This window comes from Macrobrachium rosenbergii, chromosome 16, assembly GCF_040412425.1.
Source record: "Macrobrachium rosenbergii isolate ZJJX-2024 chromosome 16, ASM4041242v1, whole genome shotgun sequence".
In the NCBI taxonomy this organism is placed as follows: Eukaryota; Metazoa; Arthropoda; class Malacostraca; order Decapoda; family Palaemonidae; genus Macrobrachium; species Macrobrachium rosenbergii.
In genome coordinates, this window is record NC_089756.1 from 1,866,561 (window position 1) to 1,888,594 (window position 22,034).

The 22,034-nt window shown below is 40.8% G+C and overlaps 1 long non-coding RNA gene across 1 annotated transcript in view; it reads right to left on the reverse strand.

Annotated features, from left to right (window-relative positions):
- Positions 1 to 22,034, reverse strand: part of LOC136847048 (uncharacterized) — a 75,722-nt gene that overhangs the window by 34,275 nt on the left and 19,413 nt on the right. The window lies entirely within an intron of this gene.

A 22,034-nucleotide genomic window follows, 5' to 3' on the forward strand; every position in this document is an offset into this window, starting at 1 on the left:
AATACCTTTTTTTTTAGTTGTCAAGTAGTAGATTTAGATGCAGAAAGAGTAAAAATACAACAAGAAAATGATGCAGAAATCAGACAAATAGTAGGACAGCTAATACTAGATGAATCCTTAAAACCTGATTTTCAATTAATAAAGGATTGTTGTGTCAAAGGCCAACAGAGAAGAATGGCTGTTCTCGACTATACATCCCGATAACACACTCCTATAAGTTAGCAAGACATCCAAGAATTAAAAAGACAAGCAGAATCATAACCAGAAATTATTTTTGGCCAAATTGTAGTGAAGATGCCAATAACTTTGTACAAAACTGTATAGTTTGTAATCAACACAAAGGTAACGTAAATCTTAGAGCTCCACTTGAAAAATATCCATCAGAATTAAATCAATTTTTAGATCCATTTCCAAGGACTATTAGAGGAAATAAACAAATATTAGTCTTCTCAGACTATCTAACTAGATATGCACAAATCGTACCAGTAAGAAACAGAGATGCAGCCACAGTAACAGAAGCTATTAAATCTAGAATTATCACAAGGCATTCATGTCCACAAGTTCTTCTTTCTGATAATGCTGCTCAATTTACTAGTGACCTTTTAGAGAAAATGTGTGAATTTTATTAAATAAATAAGTGTCAAATAACAGCTTATAAACCAAGTTCTAATGGAGCAGTAGAACGAAGGATATCCTGAAAACTTTAGTGATCCCACGGACAGAAGATTGGGACTTAGCAACAGAAGACGCAGGCCTACAGTTCACATTGAATAATACTGTAAATGAGACACTAGGAGAATCCCCACATTATTTGCTATATGGTTATCAGAAAAGAATGCCTAACATATTATTGGACGATGCAACACCACCCAGACATACTTATAACTATGATGACTATGTTGCATGGAAGACCAGACGTACTTACGAGACAATCATGAAAACAATGGAAAAATTAAAAGAAGTTCATAACACTCATGCCAAATATTATAATAAAAATACAATTAAACCAGACATTACAGTAGGTACTCAAATTTATGTACAAAATCATGTTCTAGAAGGGCCAAATGTAAAGGTTTCTCCCAAGTTCACTGGACCATATAGAGTTGTAGAAGTGTTAAAATTAAACAAATATAGAGTAATTAATGAAAGTGATCTAAAGGAAAAAATAGTTCACTGGAATCATATAAAAGTAGTAAAAACAGATCCATGGTCCAGTGAAGTTATAGATAACATAAGACATGAAAATGCTGTAGATAATGATGTAAACAAAAGATATAATCTACGACACAGACAGTTAAATATGTAAATATGTGTATGTATATGCATATTGGCGTTGGACTGAAAATGTCATAAATATAATGTATGTAGTGAAATTATCATAAAAATAATGTATGTAGTGAAAATATCATAAATGTAATGTATGTAGTGAAACCTATATATATATATATAAAGAAAGTCTGATAAAAGTCTATTCTTACAGATGCAAAAATGCGGCTCATCATAAAACTAGTCATAATTGGACTCATCTCTTCAGAGGTGGAGATACAAGAGATCATTGTTGAAAAGACATGGAAATGTCAAAATGATTAAAGACTTAGGAATCATTAGTATACACATATCAACAGTGTTAAACAGTGAGAAAACATTAAATGCAATTCAAAGGGACATTACATCAGTCCTATAGAAGGGTGATAATAACAGTGTTATTCACTTGTTAGAAAAATTGAACACAGAAATAGAAAATAGAGTGAAAACAAGATCAAAGAAATCCCTCTTACCCTTCATTGGAACTGCTTTGAACACATTGTTTGGAGTTGCTACAGAAGAAGCAAATGTAGAACAGGAAAAAGGAAGAATAGACAGACTGGAAAAATGGGCAGCAGCAAGAGGGACAGTGATAAATAAAGTGATAAAATCACAAAATCAAAATGCAGAACAAATAAAAAAAAAACTTAAAAATTTTATAAATCAAGTCAGTCAGAATGTAACAAAAGAACTGAATAAGTTGGAAAACATACAATTTTTAAATACATTTGCTCTAGAAAGTGAAGTGATATTACAGGAACATAAAATCACATCAAATGCCATTTTGCTTGCTTATAAAGGTATTTTGAGCCCAACACTAATCACTCCTAAGAATTAGAAGAAATTATTAGGTTTTGCATCATGGAAAAACACTTTCAGCCACTTGTGGAAGATGTATTCATGTACTACAATTTAATAACTGCCAAAGTGCTTTATGATAAAATTATTTGAATTGTACCTTTCAATACTAGGATCACAAACACATTAATCACTGTGTACCCATTTCCTGTTAATTAATGATCAAGTAATCATTCAAAAGGGAACAATCAGGCATTTTGCATTAGAAGAACACGCTCTACTACTGTCATTCTTCACTGATAAACAATTTAATGAATGTATTCTGTTAAAAGAACAAGAATATGTATGTAATTTTGATAACCTGTATAAGAATACTAATGCTTATCCCTGTATTCAAGAAATTGTGTTAAACCAAAACCAGAAAAAAAGATGTATGTACCACAAATTATGATAAAACATTTGAAGCATTTATAATTGATCAAAAAATCTTTATATTTTCACTAAATATTGTTGTAGCCAAAATTAAATATCACAAAATTAGCACAGAAATAAGGTTTAACAATGTTAAATCTTTTACATCATGTCAGTTAGTGATAGCAAACCAATTATATTATGAACCTCATCTTTTCACATATAACTTTCAACAAACACGTGCCATATAAGAATTACTCATATAAAATAAATGAATTTAAGTTCTCAGTTAGAATTAAAGACGCTTGAAAATTTGAACTGTTGATGAATATTTCTACTATAAAGAAACTGTCTCCCCAATTTTATCATTAGTAAATCTAATGGTAATAGTGATTACTGTTATTTTGTTTACCATAATAGTGAGAAATCTTATCAGAAAAATACAAGGGATATTGACAGAACTCAATAATAACAATAGTTAAAAACTGATGTTTATTGTTCATATGTGTATTGTCCATATGTTCACTTAGTATTTGATATTTTAATAGTATTTGATATTTAATATGATTAATTTTTTTGAGAATGTTTTCATGAACTTGTCTTTTTCTCCACAATGGGAGAAACAATTTTTATTATATCCATTATTATGTTTTATTGCCAATTTGATTATTACTGTTGTACCCATTTTATTATGTTTAATTAAACATTGAGGACAATGTTTGGTGATGTAATGAGTAGCGTAAAAATAAGAGAGAGAAAAAGAAATGAAAAGAGAACCAGTGATATATATATATATATATATATATATATATATATATATATATATATATATATATATATATATATATATATATATATAGAGATATATAGAGAGAGAGAGAGAGAGAGAGAGAGAGAGAGAGAGAGAGAGAGAGAGAGAGAGAGAGAGAGAGAGAGAGAATGGAATAATAATGAAACGAACAGAGAGAGAGAGAGAGAGAGAGAGAGAGAGAGAGAGAGAGAGAGAGAGAGAGAAGAGAATAGTGAAACAGGATGTGTTATGCTCGTGTAGCCAAAACATGGGCATGAGTTTAATCTACTGAAATCATTAAAGGAATTGTTAAACAGCTCACCTATGTGCTTACCTGTCCTCTCGTGCCAGAAACCAAGACTTCTGGTGATGTCATAAGTACCCTCCTTCGTAGGAGGGATTGATTCAACTAAGCCAACTAAAAGGACATTGTTAGATAAGCCCCAACCAATTATGACATCTAATAAAGGCAGGACAGAAGCTACTGCCCGCCTATTGTGGGATGGGCATTTCGTTTGAAAAACCTTCAAAAGAGAGGGAAGAGAAGCAGAGAACAGAGATGAACAAAGAGAGGCAGAAAGAAGATTGAAGAGCCTTAGTGGAGTGAGGTCGTAGCCTCACCAGTTGTGGGTTGAGAAGAAGCAAGGCTCACACTTCGATCTGTATTCATACTAATTAACTTGTATGTGTATCTCACTTGTCTATGTACAGTATTATTTTTAATTAGTGTGTTAATGAAGTAAGAAAGCTGCACTGTGTCTTCTTAAAGCCTCCTGGGACTCAAAACGCTACTATAACAACAAAGCCAGAAACGATAAAGCATCTATAAAAGAAAATAATAAACTTCTTTACATGGGCAACAAATAAAATAAATCATAAGTTGAAGGTGGTAAAGAAACATCACATAAAAAGGTGACATAAGCATAACATTACAATAGCTTTGAATGACTCCTATAGCGCTTCTGGAGATGCTATAAATCACAAAATTATTACATGAAGCTTCTCTAATTATCTTTATGGCTAATGCTATTGCACATAACTCAGCTGTAAATACTGAGGCACTGTCTGGTAGAGAGAACTGATACGTTTTGTCTTGGGATACTGCAGCATATCCCACTCCGTATTGTGACTTAGATCTGTCAGTGCATATTGTGTAATGTGGACCTTGTTGGATTATATGTTCTAATGTATGTTGTCTGGTGTTCTAGGGTATATGAATAACTTTTTGATAAATATTTTAGGTGTGTACAAATTCTCATTTTATTCATTGTCCAAGGAGGAGGTAGTTTTAATATTAAATGTAATTGTATATTTATATTTAGCGACTCAAACAATATTCTAGCTCTAATTGGGAAAGGAGGTGGATGATTGTTCATAAACACATCTGTTAATCCAAATAATTTTTTGGCTGGAGAATCATTTGTCTGAATTCTCAGAGCACTCTTCTCTATGGAGAGAGAGAGAGAGAGAGAGAGAGAGAGAGAGAGAGAGAGAGAGAGAGAGAGAGAGAGAGAGAGAGAGAGAGAGAGAGAGAGAGAGAGGTTCACCTCATTCAACTTGTAAAGAAGACGTTGGTGATGATCGAAAAGCTACTGAACATATTCTAAGGCCTTCATTATGAACTGGGTCTAATGTTTTCAGCATTGCATCTGATGCCGAGCCATATATTTCGCTTCCATAATCACTGATGGACAGCACTGTTGCTTTATACAGCACAGTAAGGGTATGTCTATCAGCTCCCCAAGAATGTTCGATAGTTTTTTAATTAGGTTTAATGCTCTTTTACATTTTGATTTCATGTATGTTATGTGGGCTTTCCAGTTCAAGTGAGTATCAAATACTAATCCCAAAAATTTTGCTGTTTGGCTAATTGGTGTGGAATGATTTCTGATTTTTAAATCTATTTCTTCACCTTTTTTCCACTTTTTATTTTTATAAAACATTACTGCTTGAGTCTTTTGTATGAAAAAAAAGCCTACAGATGGGGCCCATTCATCTATTTTTATCATAGTTTTATTAATGATTCATTCTGCATGTTTTATGCGAGGTGCTGAATAATATATGGCAAAATCATCCACATAAAGTAAATTTTAATTCTGAAAGGTAGATTATTACTATCATTATTGCTAAAGTAAACAGTGTGCCACTAAGGACGTTTCCTTGTGGAACACCATTTTCAAGTGGAAATGTACTTGACAATACATCATCAGTTCTCACTTGAAAAGAGCGGTTTGTCAGAAAGTTTTGGATAAACCTATGTTGATGTCCACAGATGCTGTTTTTATGTAACGTTTTTAATATTGCATATCTCCATGTAGTATCATATGCCTTTTCAGTGTCAAAAAAGATGGCTATGGTAATTTGTTTTCGTTCAAATCCTCTTCATATGTGGTTTTCCAAGTTAGACAGAGAATCCAGTGTAGATCTGTTACATTGTGACTCAACTAACATGTGCCATGTTAGTTGAGCATTTACCATTTTTTCTAGTAAACTGCATAAACAACTTGTTAATGAAATTGGTTTGTAATTGTTTACATTACTGGAATCTTTTCCAGGTTTGGGGATAGGAATAATTATAGCTTTACACCATTCATCAAGAAATAAATTTTGAAGCCATAAGTGCTTATAAAACTCTAATAAGTGTCTTTGCCAAAGGTGCTAAATGGCAGATCATTTCAAAACATATACTGTCACCTCCAGGGGCAGATTTATTGCTGTTCAACAGAGCAAATTCCAACTCTTCCATATTAAATTTTCTATTATGATATATATCTTTTGTTTAAAAATTTATTGTTATTAATTCTATACTATTTTTCTTTGTGCAGAAATGGTATTCTAAATTTTTGTCACTTTTACTTTTCCTAAATTTTCTCCTATTACATTACTTATTTCTTTACAATCAAGTATTCTTTTCCCATCTTTTATTATGGCATGTCTAGTTGGTTTAGCATGGGTACCATTTATTTTCCTGAATTTTTCCCATATTTTTCACAAGGGAGCATTATTAGAGAGATCTGATACATATTTCCCCCATGAAATGATTCTTCCTTGAATTACTTCTCTTTTAAATTTTGCAGATATTTTGTTATATAGAGATTTTAATGTATCAATTTCTAATAATAATATGGTCATTTTTTGTAAATTTTCTTCTAATATCAGTAATGTTTTATTTATTTTACTGAACTTTCTATTCAAATTATCTAATCATCTTCCAATTTGGTGTTTTATTTTTATTAATTCTGTTAGTTTTTCAGACCACTATGGGACTCTGTGTATTGTTGGATGAGCTTTTGATTTTGGTATTGCTTTATCAGCAGCATTTTTAAAGAAACCAACAAGAAATTTATTAGTTTCATTATGGTCTTTTAAATATTCAAATGGTGGGATATTTCTAGTGTGGAATTCATATTGCACCCAGTCTGCTTTATAAGTGTTATATTGAGGGACATGCTTGGTGGGATGATTCTGTAATAATGAAATTAATATTGGGAAATGAACACTTGTGCAAGTCGTCAACTGTATTCCAATCCAATCTGTCTACTATGTTTGCTGTACATAGAGTTAAGTCGATTAAGGAAAATGTTCCATGTGTTTTAGAAAAATATGTGCTGATTTCGTTATTATTTATACAGCACATGTCGTATGAATCTGTAAAGTCCCCGCTCAACAGGTTCTCTATGGTGAACCTCCCATTTTCTACGGTGCCTTCACAGCTGACCCGAGGTCGCAGTACTCAGCCTTATCATCATTATTGTGATTTGTACATTTATTACCTGCTCATTTGCCCTTATACATAGTATATGTGTCAGATTATTTCTTGTCTAATCAACTGTTGTTAATCATCCTGTTATCTATGTGTACCTGTCCTGTTTTGTGTAGAGAAATAGTTTTGACCTCGGGTCACTTGTAAATTTTGTACTGACGTCCACGTATACGCTAACATCCGCATGCCGCTTTATAAGCGGGTCGCTTCCTCAATAAACTAGTAGTACTTGTCTTCCTGCTCTTTCTTTCAAACCCTCTCACAGTGGTGACTCCCAGAGCCATTAACGGACCTAAACAGCGACTTAGTCTTGGCCCAGTGAACCACCCCATGCCCCTAACGGACTAACTACGGCGCTTTAACAAAGCATTCGGGACGTTACCGACCCTCGTCGGCAAATCACTGGCATCATTAGCGGACCCACATGGCATGCTCCCAAGCGTGTATTGACGAGAGCGTTCCCACACACTCCAAGTGAGAGTGCGGAATGAGCATGGATGCAGACATTCCCTCCTACATACAAATACCCACAAACTTCTCGGAGGCAGATGTCTCCCTCGCGCATCCCCCTCTCGAACCCTCCTCCACGCCGAAACCTGCTCGCTCCTCCACGCCGGTACCCACTCCCCGCGTGATGCCCCTCCTGACGGACCAACCGAGGGCTGCCCTCAGCATAAACTTGCCACCATTCACCCATCAGAACCCAGAGTCTTGGCTCTACAGGGTCGAGGGGCAATTCAGGGTGGCAGGCCTGACCGACGAGGTGTTGAAGGCGGACATCGCTATCAACGCCCTACTGGAGGAGATATACAGAAAGGTCGCCCCGTGGGTGACGTCAATCACAAGCCCTGCCACCTTCCAAAAATCAAAGGCCACTCTCGTCAAGACCTGCTCCCTACCGGTCTCCGAGAGGGCCACCTGTACCCTCGACCTCGCCATCAACCCCCCGCAGGACACGAACCTCCTGGAGATGTGACATGCCCTCCAGGACCTCCTCCTCCTCCCCGAGACAGACAGCAGCAGCAGGCACAAAGAGATTAGCCTGTTGAGGGAGATCCTCCTGCGGCAGCTACTCCCGGAGGTTCGTGGACAGATCACGGAGCCCTACACCCTGCCGGTCGAGGACCTGATAAGGACGGCGCAGCAGCTGCAAAGCGGGCATCCACACCCACACACCCCATCAACCGTCTCCAGCCGGAGGACCCCACCACAGAGTGCATCAACGTCGTCGCCAGGAGGCGGCCACTCCACCACCAGAAGAAGGAAAGGCCGGGGCTTTGCTACTACCACCAGAGGTTTGGTAAAGAGGCCCGGAATTGTGAAGCCCCCTGCCTTTTTGCCCATCCAAAAAATGGGGGAGGCAGCAGCCAACCTTACAGGCCGCCATGGCAGCAGCACCCAAAACACCCAGGAGCCCCGCACCAGTAGGCTTCTACGTCCGTGACACTGTCTCCGGCAGGATGATGCTGATCGACACTAGGGCAATGCGGTCAGTGTTCCCACCTTCCAGAGAGGACCGCAGATGCCCGCCGGACCTGGCTGCCTCCCTGACGGCCGCCAATGGGTTCCCCATCCTCTCCTATGGCACCAGGCTCCTGTCAGTCTCCATCCTGGGCTGGAGATACAAGCGGAACTTCATCGTCATGGACGTTAGGACTCCACTCATAGGTGCGGACTTCCTCGCCCACTTCGGACTGGCAGTCGACCTCAGCCACAAACGCCTGCTGGACACAGAGTCCTGCCAGTCCCTGCCCCTGTCGCCGGGCCCAAGGGTGCCCACAGTCTGTTCCGTCGCTACCCACCAATATGCTTCCCTCCTGAAGGAATTCCCGGAGGTATTCACACCCGAGCTTCATCAGGTGCCTGGGGCCCCCACCAAACACAGGATATATCATCACATCAAGACAAGGGGTCCTCCGATGCACGCAAAGTTCCGGAGGCTTCCCCACAGCACCTTCAGGAGGCCAAGAAGGCCTTCGCCGAGATGGAGCATATGGGCATATGCAGGAAGGTCCCCAGCCCGTGGACCTTCCCCCTTCACATGGTGCAGAAAACGGACGGCTCCTGGAGACCCTGCGGCGACTGCAGGTGGCTCAACCTCGCTACAGAACCCGACCACTACCCTCTACCAAACATGCAAGACCTGACGACCTCCTTCCACGGGGCCAAAATATTTTCAAAGGTCGATCATTTAAAATCATATTTCCAGGTACCAGTAGCTCCAGAAGATATCCCCAAAACTGCCATCATCACACCCTTCGGGTCCTACATCTTCGCCTTCTCCACCTTCGGCCTGAGGAACGCAGGGGCGACCTTTCAGAGACTGATGGACAGCATCCTGGGGGACCTGAACTTCTGTGTCTGCTATGTTGATGATATCCTAATTTTTTCCAGGCCCCACAAGGAACACCTTCGACACATCCGGAAGGTCCTGCAGCACCTGCAGGAGAATGGCCTCGTCGTCAGGTTCAACAAGTGCACCTTTGGCGTCAATAGGGCTGAATTCCTGGGCCACAAGATATCCCGGGAGGCATCCGCCCAGTTGCATCGAAAGTCGAGGCCGTTGTCAGGTTCCCCACCCCTACCTCCATCAAGGGCGTACAAGAATTCCCCGGGATGATCAACTACTACAGGAGGTTCATCCCCGGGGTCACACACACCATGGACCCCCTGACGGAGATCCTCAAGGGCCATCCGAAGACCTTAGTGTGGGGCCCCGACCATAAATGGGCTTTCTCCCTCACGAAGGCCGCCCTCGCCAAGGCAACAGCCTTGGCTCACCAGGACCCCAGCGGCCCCCTCCAGCTAACAACGGACGCCAGCAATGTCACCTGTGGGGCCGTCCTGAAACAGTTCGTCAACGGAGCCCCTCAGCCCATTGCCTTCTTCAGCAGGAAGCTCAGCCCCACCGAGTCCCACTACAGCACCTTCGACAGGGAACTCTTCGCGGTGTACCAGGCAGTTCGCCACTTCAAATTCCTCCTGGAGGGTATGCCCTTCACAATTTGGACAGACCACCAGCCGCTGGTCCATGCCTTCACAAAGTTGGGGATGCATGGTCCTCTAGGCAGCAGCGGCACCTCCCGGCCATCGCAGAGTTCACCTGCACCGTCAAGTACCTCCCCGGAAGAACCCAGTAGCTGACGCCCTCTCGAGGATCGAAATCAACGCAGTGCAGCTCGGGATCGACTAAGAGGACCTCGCCCAGGAACAGGCCGCCGACCCAGAGATTCCAGCTTAACGCACCACCATCACGTCACTGAAGTGGAAGGACGTGCCCCTCGCCCCTGGGGGAACAAAACTGTTGAGCGACGTAAGCACTGGCCACCCCCGCCCACTGGTGCCCGCCTCCCGTCGTCGGCTGGTCTTCGACGTCATCCACGGACTGTCCCACCCCTCCGGCAGGACAACGGCCAGGCTACTGGCGGAGAAGTCCATCTGGCACGGCATACAAAAAGGACACAACGGCCTGGGCAAGGCAGTGCATCCTTTGCCAGGCCAGCAGAGTAGGGCGGCACACCGAATTGGGGGTGGGCGACTTCCCCCAGCCAGGGAGACGTTTCGGGCACATCCACGTCAATGTAGCGGGTCCTCTTCCCCCATCAGGAGGAGCCAGATACCTTCTGACAGTCGTCGACCGCTCCACCAGGTGGCCCGAAGCGACGCCCATGGAAGAAGCCACCCCCAGTGCATGCACTGAGGCCCTCCTCTCCAGCTGGATCAGCCGGTTCGGTGTCCCAAACCATATAACCATGGACAGAGGCCCAGCCTTCCTGTCCGAGCTGTGGACTGCCCTGGCATGCCTGCTGGGGACCACTCACCGCAGCACCACCACCTACAACCCCACAGCCAATGGAATGGTAGAGAGGTTCCACAGGTCCCTGAAGGCGTCCCTCATGGCTCATTGCACCGCCGACAACTGGAAGTACCAGCTGTCCTGGGTCCTCCTCGGGCTGAGGACCACCCCCCAGAGCCAACGGCGACCCATCCGCCGCAGAAAAGGCTTATGGGGAGTCCCTCGTAGTCCCAGGCAAACTCATCATTGAGGACCGGGACGACCTAACAACACAGAGGCTCCGCGACAGGGTTGGGAAGTTCGCCCCCTGCTGGCGGACATATACCAACAGGACATCCCCCTTCATGCCTCCCGGTATTTCCTCCGCCACCCACGTCTTCATCAGGAACGATGCCGTATGTCCACCCTTAACCAGGCCCTACAGGGGGCCTTTCCTCGTACTGGAGAGAAACAAGAAGGCATTCCGGGTGGCCGTTCACGGGAAGGACGACTGGGTGTTGGTAGACCACCTCAAGCCTGCATTCCTGGAGGAAGAAGTCGGGGGTACTTCCCAAAGCCCCCGCAGGAAGCGGCGCCCCCTCAGCCCACCCCGCCCACAAGAAAACTTGTGGGCGCCCCCGGAAGGCCCCGGGTCCGGGCAGGGGAGCAACCCAAACCTCCCATCCGCAGGGCACCAGGTAAGTCGAACGAACCCCCCAGCTGACATTGAGAAGGCGCGGCCCTCTCCGCCGCCCCAGCAGATACCTGCTTTGATCAGACATTACCTACGTCTTGGGGTGGGAGGAGTATTGTACAGCCCCCACTCAACGGGTTCTCTATGATGAACCTCCCATTTTCTACGGTGCCTTCACAGCTGACCCGAGGTCGCAGTACTCAGCCTTATTATCATTATTGTAATTTGTACATGTATTACCTGTTCATTTGTCCTTATACATAGTACATGTGTCAGAGTATTTTTTGTGTCTAATCAACTGTTTTATATATTTTATAAAAAAATGTTATACTGTACCAAAAATAAAAGAAATTGTCAAATTATAGCAGTAAAAAAATTAAATTCTCAACTGAGTTCAAGTGCACAAGTAAATTAAATCCTTCAAAATATCATTCAATACACACAAAAAATCCTTATGTGAAACTGGGCATCATATCATCAAAAACAAACAAAATTTCATCACAATGAGTTCACAAATTTGTATATAACTTCTCAAACATTCATCACCAACTGAGTGAAAAAAAAAAACTAATTCCCTATCTAAATTATTTACTAAATAGTTAATTATCATAGAGAGAGTAATAATGGTAATTATGCAAACAAAAATTTTATTCACTAGAGAGTTTTCTTAATTTTCAATCTTATAGAAAGATGTAAAAAAAATAAAACTTCACTTATTCACACATTTAAAGAGAGAGAGAACAGCAGTTTTCATTTCTCGATAACTCACAGGTTGTTGCTATTACGAAGCTGCCAATCTGTTGTTTTTCGCTGTGGGTTTTCGCCTTCAGAGTATTGTTGAAAATTCTCTGCGTTGTTTTTCGGTCACACTCGTAATGATAGTTTAACAAACACTCTTCTTGTTATGGTTGTTGGGGTCTGGCTCAATTTGTTGACGTTAACTGTTCTAAGTGTTTTTGCTTCTTCGGGACACACTAATACTGTTTTTGTGTTAACTTTCATTCGAAGCTCTATTGCAGGATTTTATTTCTTCATATAAGTTTTGCTTGCCGTTGTAAAATCTAAGTTTGTTTTGTAGATTTTTGTTTCACTGTAACTTTAAGTAATTGCACTGATAATTTCGTTAATGTTCTTTTGTTTCGTCTCGCCTTCTGGATCCGGTAAACACTGCCACCATAAATGTAATGCGTCCGATTGAAAGTATGTTTATTCTCACCTGCAAACCCTTCCAAGTGTAGACTCCACCTTAATGCTTTCTTGTACCTGTTATTGTAGGGGAATTTATTCTCGATGTACTAATATCTCTCAGAAAGACGTTATAGAGACAAGCATTTTTAGTTTTCTTGATTTAATGATGAAAGTGGATTACAGTTTAAGTACAATTTTTAGTTATAGCGAGGTAAACGAAATCACTCTTATTAAAGCAGTTCAACTCAGTCTATTTGGGGAGCAAGAAAGCAAGGGGAGACATAACTCTCCCTGGTGGATGTTAACTCAAATCTGCCCTCTTCTGCTGCTCTACTGCCTCTCGAACCCCTGGATTTCTTATTATCAGCAATCGCCACCTCCTTCTAGTGTCCTATTGGAAGAATTTATCTGCAAGGCCTCCCCTCAAACAGTTGATTGGGAAGGACTTTAGTGGGTGTGGTTCAAATCTCTCCTTAGAGGACTTGATTAGAAATGATCTTAGGAGAGGGTGTAAAAGACCCCCCCTAGAATGTTTGATTGGAGGGTGTTGAAGTACATCACTTTGTCCAGCCCCCAATTTCTTGGAATTTCCATGAAAATGCCGCCTATTGAAGGCAGGGTTATAGAGATGGCTGGCATTTGCTTTCTGGCGGTGCTGAATCATGACTTGAGTAAGCTAAATCGCGAGGCCACAGTTTCCAAATTTTACGATCAGTTTTATGGCCCTAGGCTCGATATACTCGCTCACTGTTTTGAGTTTGTGGAAAAAGTTTTATTTCAGTCAGCACTTCTTAGTTCTCAGCAACAACAACCTAGGCGTTATTATTGTTCTCTCTGCCTCTCCTTTATTCTTTATGTTGCTCTCTCTCTCTCTACTTTCTATGTTTCTCTCTCTCTCTCTCTCTCTCTCTCTCTCTCTCTTTCTAGTGTCCCTATCTAATTTCCTAACAGTTAATCATCCTGTTATCTATGTGTACCTGTCCTGTCTTGTGTAGAGAAATAGTTTTGACCTCGGGTCACTTGTAAATTTTGTACTGATGTCTGCATATACGCCGACGTCCGCACGCAGCTTTATAAGCGGGTCGCTTCCTCAATAAACCAGCAGTACCTGTCTTCCTGCTCTTTCTTTCGCACCCTCTCACAAATCTATAAATTCTTCTATTTTACTTCCTGCTCTATTTGAGTCTGTACAATTACAGTTCCACATCGGATTGTGGGCATTAAAATCACCTACTATTAATGTAGGTTCCTTGGCGTTTTTAAGTAATTCTTTAAGTTTGTCAATGTTGTAATTTTTATTAGGTTGGTTGTATAAATTACAAATTACATAATTATCATTTTTTATTTGTATTCTAATACTCAATATTTGCAGATCAGTAAAGCTTACAGGTACTATGTCATAACATACTTTGTTATGTACATATATAATAGTACCTAAATTTCTTTCTTCCTCTCTAGATGTAGATGCTAAGGTATATTTACCTACTGTAGATATTGTTTTGTTGACATGTTGTAAACATAATATCATTGGTTCGTACACTTTTAATAATTGTTGTATGTCTCCTAGGTGTAATCAGTCTGCAGACCATTTACGTTGTATAATATAGTTATTGAAAATATTTTATTATAGGGGTCGAGTTTTTCTCTCTTTTTTTATATTATCAACTTGGATTTTTTCTAATAATTTACTTATGACATTCATTTGTTTTTCTTTGTAATATACTAAGCACTCAATGCACATGCAACCTTTTTCATGGGTACTCAAATCTGTGATTCCTTTTTTTCTATATTTCATAAAATTTCATATAATGTTTGTTAAACCATCTTTTCTTATGCTTTTGTTATTGCACAATTCTACAAAACCATCAATACATCCACATGTGTCTTCATGTACATGCCTTGTTTCATCTGCTCTTGTACCAATTACTGGTGATGGAGTAATCTCTTCTCTCTTGACATAGTCATTGTTATCTTTAACTTCAGTGTTTTGGATATCTGTATCCATAGGTTTTACTATTTCTAAAGCATTAATTTCTTCTTGATTGATTAATTGTGGGTTATCTGGCATCACAACTACCACGGTCACCAATGCCGAATACTAAATGTGATCTTTTCACTTTTCTAGTATGTTATAAAAATTAAAATTAAAATTCTGCTAAACAGAACTACATATAAATTTGATTAAAAAGAAAAAACAAAAAGAAAACTAACTAAAATAAATAAATAAATATATAAAATTCTGCTAAAAAGAACTATTAATAAATTTGATACGATAAACAGTAAACTTAACAAAAAAATATATATATATACTAAGACAGCACAGCTGTCAAATATATTTGAGAAGACCAGCTTCTTTGATAAAAGACGTAACATTATTAATACATATACTTTCTCCCAACAATTTTGCCATGCTATAATTACCACCTGCTTCACTGCTATATGATAAAAAACGATTCCTAAGTTCCACTAGACTGGGACACTCAACCAGCAAATGCCTAACAGTCAGTGGAACCAAGCAATCGTCACAGAAGGGCTCATTCTCCCTATTCATTACAAAGCCGTGAGTTAAACGTGTATGGCCAATACATAATCTACACAATACAACCTCCCATTTCCTTGGCATTAGGTCATATTTCCAAGGGTGTGTCTGACTAGTGATTTCTTTCATTTTATTGGGGCCTACTCTGTCCCACTGAAGTGCCCATAATTGCTGGATGGATTTCCATATAATATGGAATGCATCACGATATGGAACAGGACATTTTCTGGGTATCAGAATTTGTGCTACTAATTTGGCTAGCTGGTCTGCCTTTTCATTTCCTGATATGTTCACATGGGCAGGAACCCAACAAAAAGAAACAATGCTTCCTCTATAATGGTGCAAGAAGATCCACTGCAAGATCTTCAACACTAAGGGATGATCAGCATTTAAGACTTCCAGGGACTCTAAGGCACTTTTTAGTCACAAAATATTGTGTAGCTAGACACTGGGAGTGTTGCAATATGTTCCAGTGCTACAAGATGAAATACAGCTCAGCTGTAAAGTTTGAAGCAACTGAAGGAAGCGCACCTCTTCGGTTAAAAGATTCACTAAAAACTCCATAACCAACGCCAGCATTGGATTTGGAACCATCGGTAAATATAAATCTTGTATCTATATGCTCTGAAGCATGCTCTAAAAATATTGCCCTCATTTCCTCATCAGATTTATCCCTCTTTGCTCCATTGAAGTACCTGCAGAATTTCACAGCAGGTAACTTCCAGACAGGAGTAGTGGGATACACAAAAGGAAGTACAGGGATTTTTCCAATATTTGTATCCTCTAAAATTTTTTTAATTCTATAGCTAAAAGGAGCAGGATACCTTGGATGATTTTCACAAAAACAGTTAAAAATATTTCTGTTCGCCACAGCAAATGCCAGAGATTTGGGAAGTCTTTGCACTCTAAACCAGTATCGGAGTAATGATGAATGATGATAGAGTTCAAGGGGCATTTCTCCTGCATCAACTAGTGAACTAGATATTGGTGATGAACGAAAAGCTCCTGTGGCTATACGAATACCTAAGTGATGAACAGAATCTAAAATTTCTAAGTTAGATGAAGAGGCTGAAGAATATACTTCACAACCGTATGACAGCTTCGATAAGATTAAGGTTTTACGAAGCTTTAGTATAAGATTTCTACCAGCTCCCCAACTGGTGTGAGACAGCACCTTCAAGATGTGTACAGCTTCTAGGCACTTTGCTTTGATGTTTGATATGGGGAACCCAAGTCATTCTGCTGTCAAAAACTAGGCTTAAGAAGCGCGCTTGTTCTACACATGGGATTCTATGGCCATACAAATAGAGGTCTGGCTCAGGATGTACTCCCCTGATCTGGCAGAAGTGGACAGCAGTGGTCTTGCTTACAGAGATTTTAAAGCCCTGTTTCTCAGCTCAACTTGCTATTTTATTTATCGTTAATTGTAACTTTCTTTCGGCTACAGTCATCCGGGTGGCAGCAAAAGATATTGACAGGTCATCCACAAATAACGTCTTTGAGACCTCTTTTGGAATAACAGATGTAACACTGTTTATGGCCAGAGCAAAAAGTGTTCCACTGAGAACACTGCCCTGGGGAACACCTTCTTCTTGGCACCTTTTCTCTGATAAAGTACTGCCAACTTTAACTTTAAAATACCTACAATGTAAAAATTATCTGACAAATAGAGGTAATTTTCCTCGTAGACCACTATTATGCATTGTCTTGAGAATTCCATGTCTCCAAGCAGTGGCATATGCCTTTTCTATATCAAAAAACACTGTCACGTGGTGTTGTTTGGAGGCAAATGCTTCACAGACAGAGGTTTCAAGTTGCAGTAAGATATCCAGTGTGGAGTGCATTTTTCGAAAGCCACACTGAGAAGGTGTTAAAATACTGTTGTGCTCTAAATACCATTAAAATACTGTTGTGCTCTAAATACCACATCAGCCTTACATTTACCATTTTTTCCATTAATTTACACAAACAGTAAGTTAACGCAATGGGGCGGTAACTTGCTGCATAGAGAGGATCTTTTCCAGGCTTAAGGAATGGTAACATGTTTGCCAATTCCCATATGCTAGGGTAGCTGCTTTCATCCCATATTCTATTGATAATGCTGATTATAAAAAGTTTTGTGTTCCTTGAAATGTGTTTAAACATTTCATAAGGAATCTCATCTCGGCCAGGTGCAGTGTTCTTGCTCCTGGCTAAAGCAGAATCAAATTCCCTTTCAGAAAAAGGCATATTGTAAGATTCACTTTTGTTTGATGACAAATCAAGTACCTGTTGTTCTTCCATCATTCTGAAATGATGTCCTGGGCAACTATCTGATTTTTCAGAGACTCGAGCAAAGTGTTCAGAAAATATATTACTAACTTCTGTGGCATCAGTGACATGATTATTATTTACTTTAAGTACTGGAGGAGGATTGGGTGTAAATTTACCCTGAATTTTTCTTGTTTTCTTCCAAATGCTGCTGACTGGTGTTCTGCTGTTAATAGAGAATACATATCCTGCCCATGATTGTCTTCTGGCAGCTTTCATAGCTTTTCAAAATCGTGCCCTACACTGTTTATAAGTGATGACATTATCTACGGTGCGATGTCTACGGCACCTGGTCAATGATGGCCTTGTAGCTCCATGCGGCAGCCTTAATCCTTCTGACCACCATGGAACTGGCCGTCTCCTGAAAAGTCCTTTAGTTCGAGGAATTGAATACAAGCCTGCAGTATGGAAAGTTCCATTGAGTAGATCGATGGCATCATCTACACTTAGGAAGTCTTTAGCATCCCCTTCCAACTCGCTCAAATTTTTGAATTTTTTCCAATTTGCTTTCTCTAAGCACCATTGTGGTGATCTTGGGATAGGTGGACCATCATTGGTGCTGATTATAATTGGAGAATGGTCACTGGTATGCCAGTTATCACTTGTTCTCCAACTAAAATCAACACTGCAATTAGAGCTACAAATTCAAAGGTCAATGTAGGAGACAGTACCAGTCTGAATGTGATAATGGGTAGGTTCTCCAGTATTAAGAAGGCCTATATCTTCATTTTCTACAATAGATGCCATCATATTCCCTTTTTGGTTTGATGTTACATCTTCCCACAATGGATGTCTGCTGTTGAAGTCACCAAGAAGAAGAAATGGCTCTGGTAGTTGCCACATTAAGGATATTAAGTCCTCTCAGGAGACATGACTATTGGGTGGAATGTAAAGGGAACATATAGTATATTGCCTTCTTAAATTAATCTGTACAGCCACAGCTTGAAGTGGAGTATTTAGTTTTACTTTGTAGTGTGGAGTATCTCGACGGATGTAGATGAGGGATCGACCGTGATTTCCCACTTCCAAATCAAATTCAGTTCTGAAGTGAACATATTCCCTAGGACAAGGGGTATATTCACCTAGCATGGTCTCTTGCAAACATACCCCAACAGGAGAATGCTCATAGAGCAAAAGCTTCACTTCCTCATACTTTGCTCAGAGTCCCTGACAGTTCCACTGAATTATGGAAGTGAATTTATTTCTGTCTGGGACCATCAGTATGGTTCCTTTTTACAAGATTGGGAGGGTTCTTTTTTCTACTTGGGGAAGGCAATTTAATGGGCAGTTCTGTTGGCTTCTTGGGGGGAATAACCACCTTGAAAGAGCCAACATCCTTTCCTTCAGTGTCTTTGACACTGAGGGGTTTTTTAGTTTCTTTTCTCTCCGTCTCAATCGAGACGAAGAGAGCAGAAGAGACCTCCTCATCTATTCTGCTATTGCTGGCAGTAGCCAGCTCTGCCTTTAAAGAGGCAGAAGCACCAGCAAGGACTGGCACTGGGGGACCAGCATCTACTGGTCTGTCCTCCAAAGAGGAGTTGGCACCAACAGAAACTGGCACCGGGCCAGCGAGTGCTGGCCCCGCCTCCAAAGAGGCAGGTGGTGGAGGGTGTGTCTCAACTGACACTTTAATTTTTCTTAGCTCTATGTTGACGTCTTCCTGGTTGGTTCTACTGAACCTTGTCTTCACATTACCATCATCAATAGATTCTGATGAATCTGTTAGGCGTCTTTTCAGTGATTCTTTTTTTGACTCTACCTTTGTGCTTCTTATTTTGGTTAGTTTATTTGTCTCTTTCTGTTGGTTTCTGAGTTTTGCTACTGCTGAGGCAAAACTTGGACCTGGTCTTACAATCTTAGCTTTTGCTTTCTCTCTTGCTTCCTTAAATGTTATCCTTTCAATCTCTCTTAACGCCTGAATTTCTTTTTCAAATAAATATATATCACACTGCTGAGATGATGATGCATGTCCCTCACCACAGTGAACACATTTAGGTTCCCTTGTGCACATACCATGCTCATCATCTCCACAGTTGACACAAACTCCTGGATTTTCTTGTATTTTGGACCGGCACATCTGAAGGGTGTGTCCGAAACATTGGCAGTGGAAACATCTGGGCCTCGGATGTACTGTTTTATTTTGTATCTATGCCAGGCTGCAGAGACATACTCTGGGAGTCTTAAAGTACTGAATGTCAATATTAAGGTAGGTTGAAGTATCCGATCTCTATCCACCTTCTTTATGATCCTGTTCACCTTAATTACACCCTGATCTTTCAGTTCATTTGCAAGTTTCTCCTCAGAGAAACCCATTAGCTGAGGGGCATAAATCAAACCCTTGCTGAGTTCAAGCTGGAGTGGGGAGTGCACTCCACTGTAACTCCCGCAAGGGCCAACAAACATGGTATTTTTATAATAAAATAAGGTTTCACACATACTTACCGAACAATTACATAGCTATACCTTACCTTAACGGCAGTCGAAATCCCAAATTTCTCAGCGCTAACGGCGCTGCTGACATGTAGGTGACACGACCCCGCCCACTTTCGGGGATCCCCGGTACTACTGTGCTTTACATGACAATTCGTTGAGCTGCCCCATCCATCTGTGGGGAGGAGGGAGGGCTTTAATCATGTAATTGTTCGGTAAGTATGTGTGAAACCTTATTTTATTATAAAAATACCATTTTCACACATGAAACTTACCGAACAATTACATAGCTGAATCCACATTACGCGGATGGTGGGTATATGGACTTTTAATACAAATAAGAAAAAGCTCACATTGCAATAATGTTGTAGTACCTTACCTCGTGAGAGAGCAGCTGCAGGAGAATGCTGCCTCTGGTCGGCGCTCTCATCACTTGTAGGGAACGTGACAGTAGTGGTCAGGATCGTTCCTACTAATAGTGGGTATTCTGCAACCATGGAGGTTCACTGATGATTGATCAGAATGAAATAATATTCGCCCTTGCCCTAGGCTATGACCAGATTAAAAAGCAATCAAAGACCATCACCTACACATAACCATAAAAAATAAACCAAACCCTACCATAAAAACAGGAGGGTACTCCTGGTACCGTGTACCCCCAGGCTTCCCCAAATCTCGACCACCTTCTAATCAAGACGAAGAGATAGTCAAAAGGAAAGGGAATTGGACCAAATCCCCCTATGCTTCCTTTCTCAACACCATGCCCATCACCGACAAAGGTCCTAAACGACAACACTTATCAAACGTTGCTTCCACATCCTTCAGGTAATGGAGAGCAAAAACCGATCTCGACCTCCAGAACGTAGCTTGCAGAATAGATGCTAGTGACGTATTATGTCTAAAAGCCATGGAAGTCGCTACCGCTCTAACTTCGTGGGCTTTAACTTTACACACCTGTAGAGTCTGATCTCTTACTGACGTGTGTGCTTCCTGAATCAGGCTCCTTAAAAAGAACGAAATTGCGTTCTTAGACATAGGACAGTTCGGATCTTTAACCGAACACCACAATCGGTTCGAACTTCCTCTCAAAGCCTCTGTTCTATGAAGATAAAATTTAAGTGCTCTCACCGGACACAAAGAGCGTTCTTCGTCCTCTTCTCCTATTACTCCTGACAGGCTTTGAATGGAGAAGAAACGAGGCCATGGTCTCGAAGGATCTTCATTCTTCGCTAAAAAATCCTGAGTATAGGCACACACAGCTTCGTCTTGTGTGAATCCTATCTCTTTACTCATTGCCTGCAGCTCGCTGATTCTACCAGCTGAGGCTAAGGCGACTAAGAATAACGTCTTCTTAGTAAGATCCTTCAAAGAAGCCGAATTAGGAGGTTCAAAATTTGGCTTAGAGAGCCAGGACAATACTACGTCTAAATTCCAGTCCACTAAACCTGGCCTCCTTGTCCTAGAGGACTCAAAAGATTTAATCAAGTCACTGATGTCCGAGTTATTGGATATATCTAAGCTTCTATGTTTAAAAACTGACGCTAACATGGATCTATATCCTTTTATTGTTGAAGTTGATAACTTCCTAACGTCTCTCAGATATATTAGGAAGTTTGCTATCTCTTGTATAGAGGTTTTAGAAGAAGTTGTGTGACTTTCTCTGCACCAGTTTCTAAAAACTCCCCATTTTGACTGATAGAGTTTGGCCGAGGAGACTCTTCTACAGTTAGCAATAGCCTCTGCCGCTCTTCTTGAAAAACCTTTCGCTCTAACCAGGTCCCAGACAGTCTGAATCCTGTCAGAGCGAGATACGACAACCCTTGGTGATTTCTGTCGAAATGGGGGTGTTTGAGTAGCGATGGAATTTGAGGCAGAAGCCTGGGGAAGTCTACTAACATCCTCAGGAGATCCGGGAACCACTCCTTTCTGGGCCAAAAAGGAGCTATTAGAGTCATCGTAACATTCTGGTGACTCTGGAACTTGTTTAATACCTCTCTGATCATTGTAAATGGTGGAAATGCATAAACATTT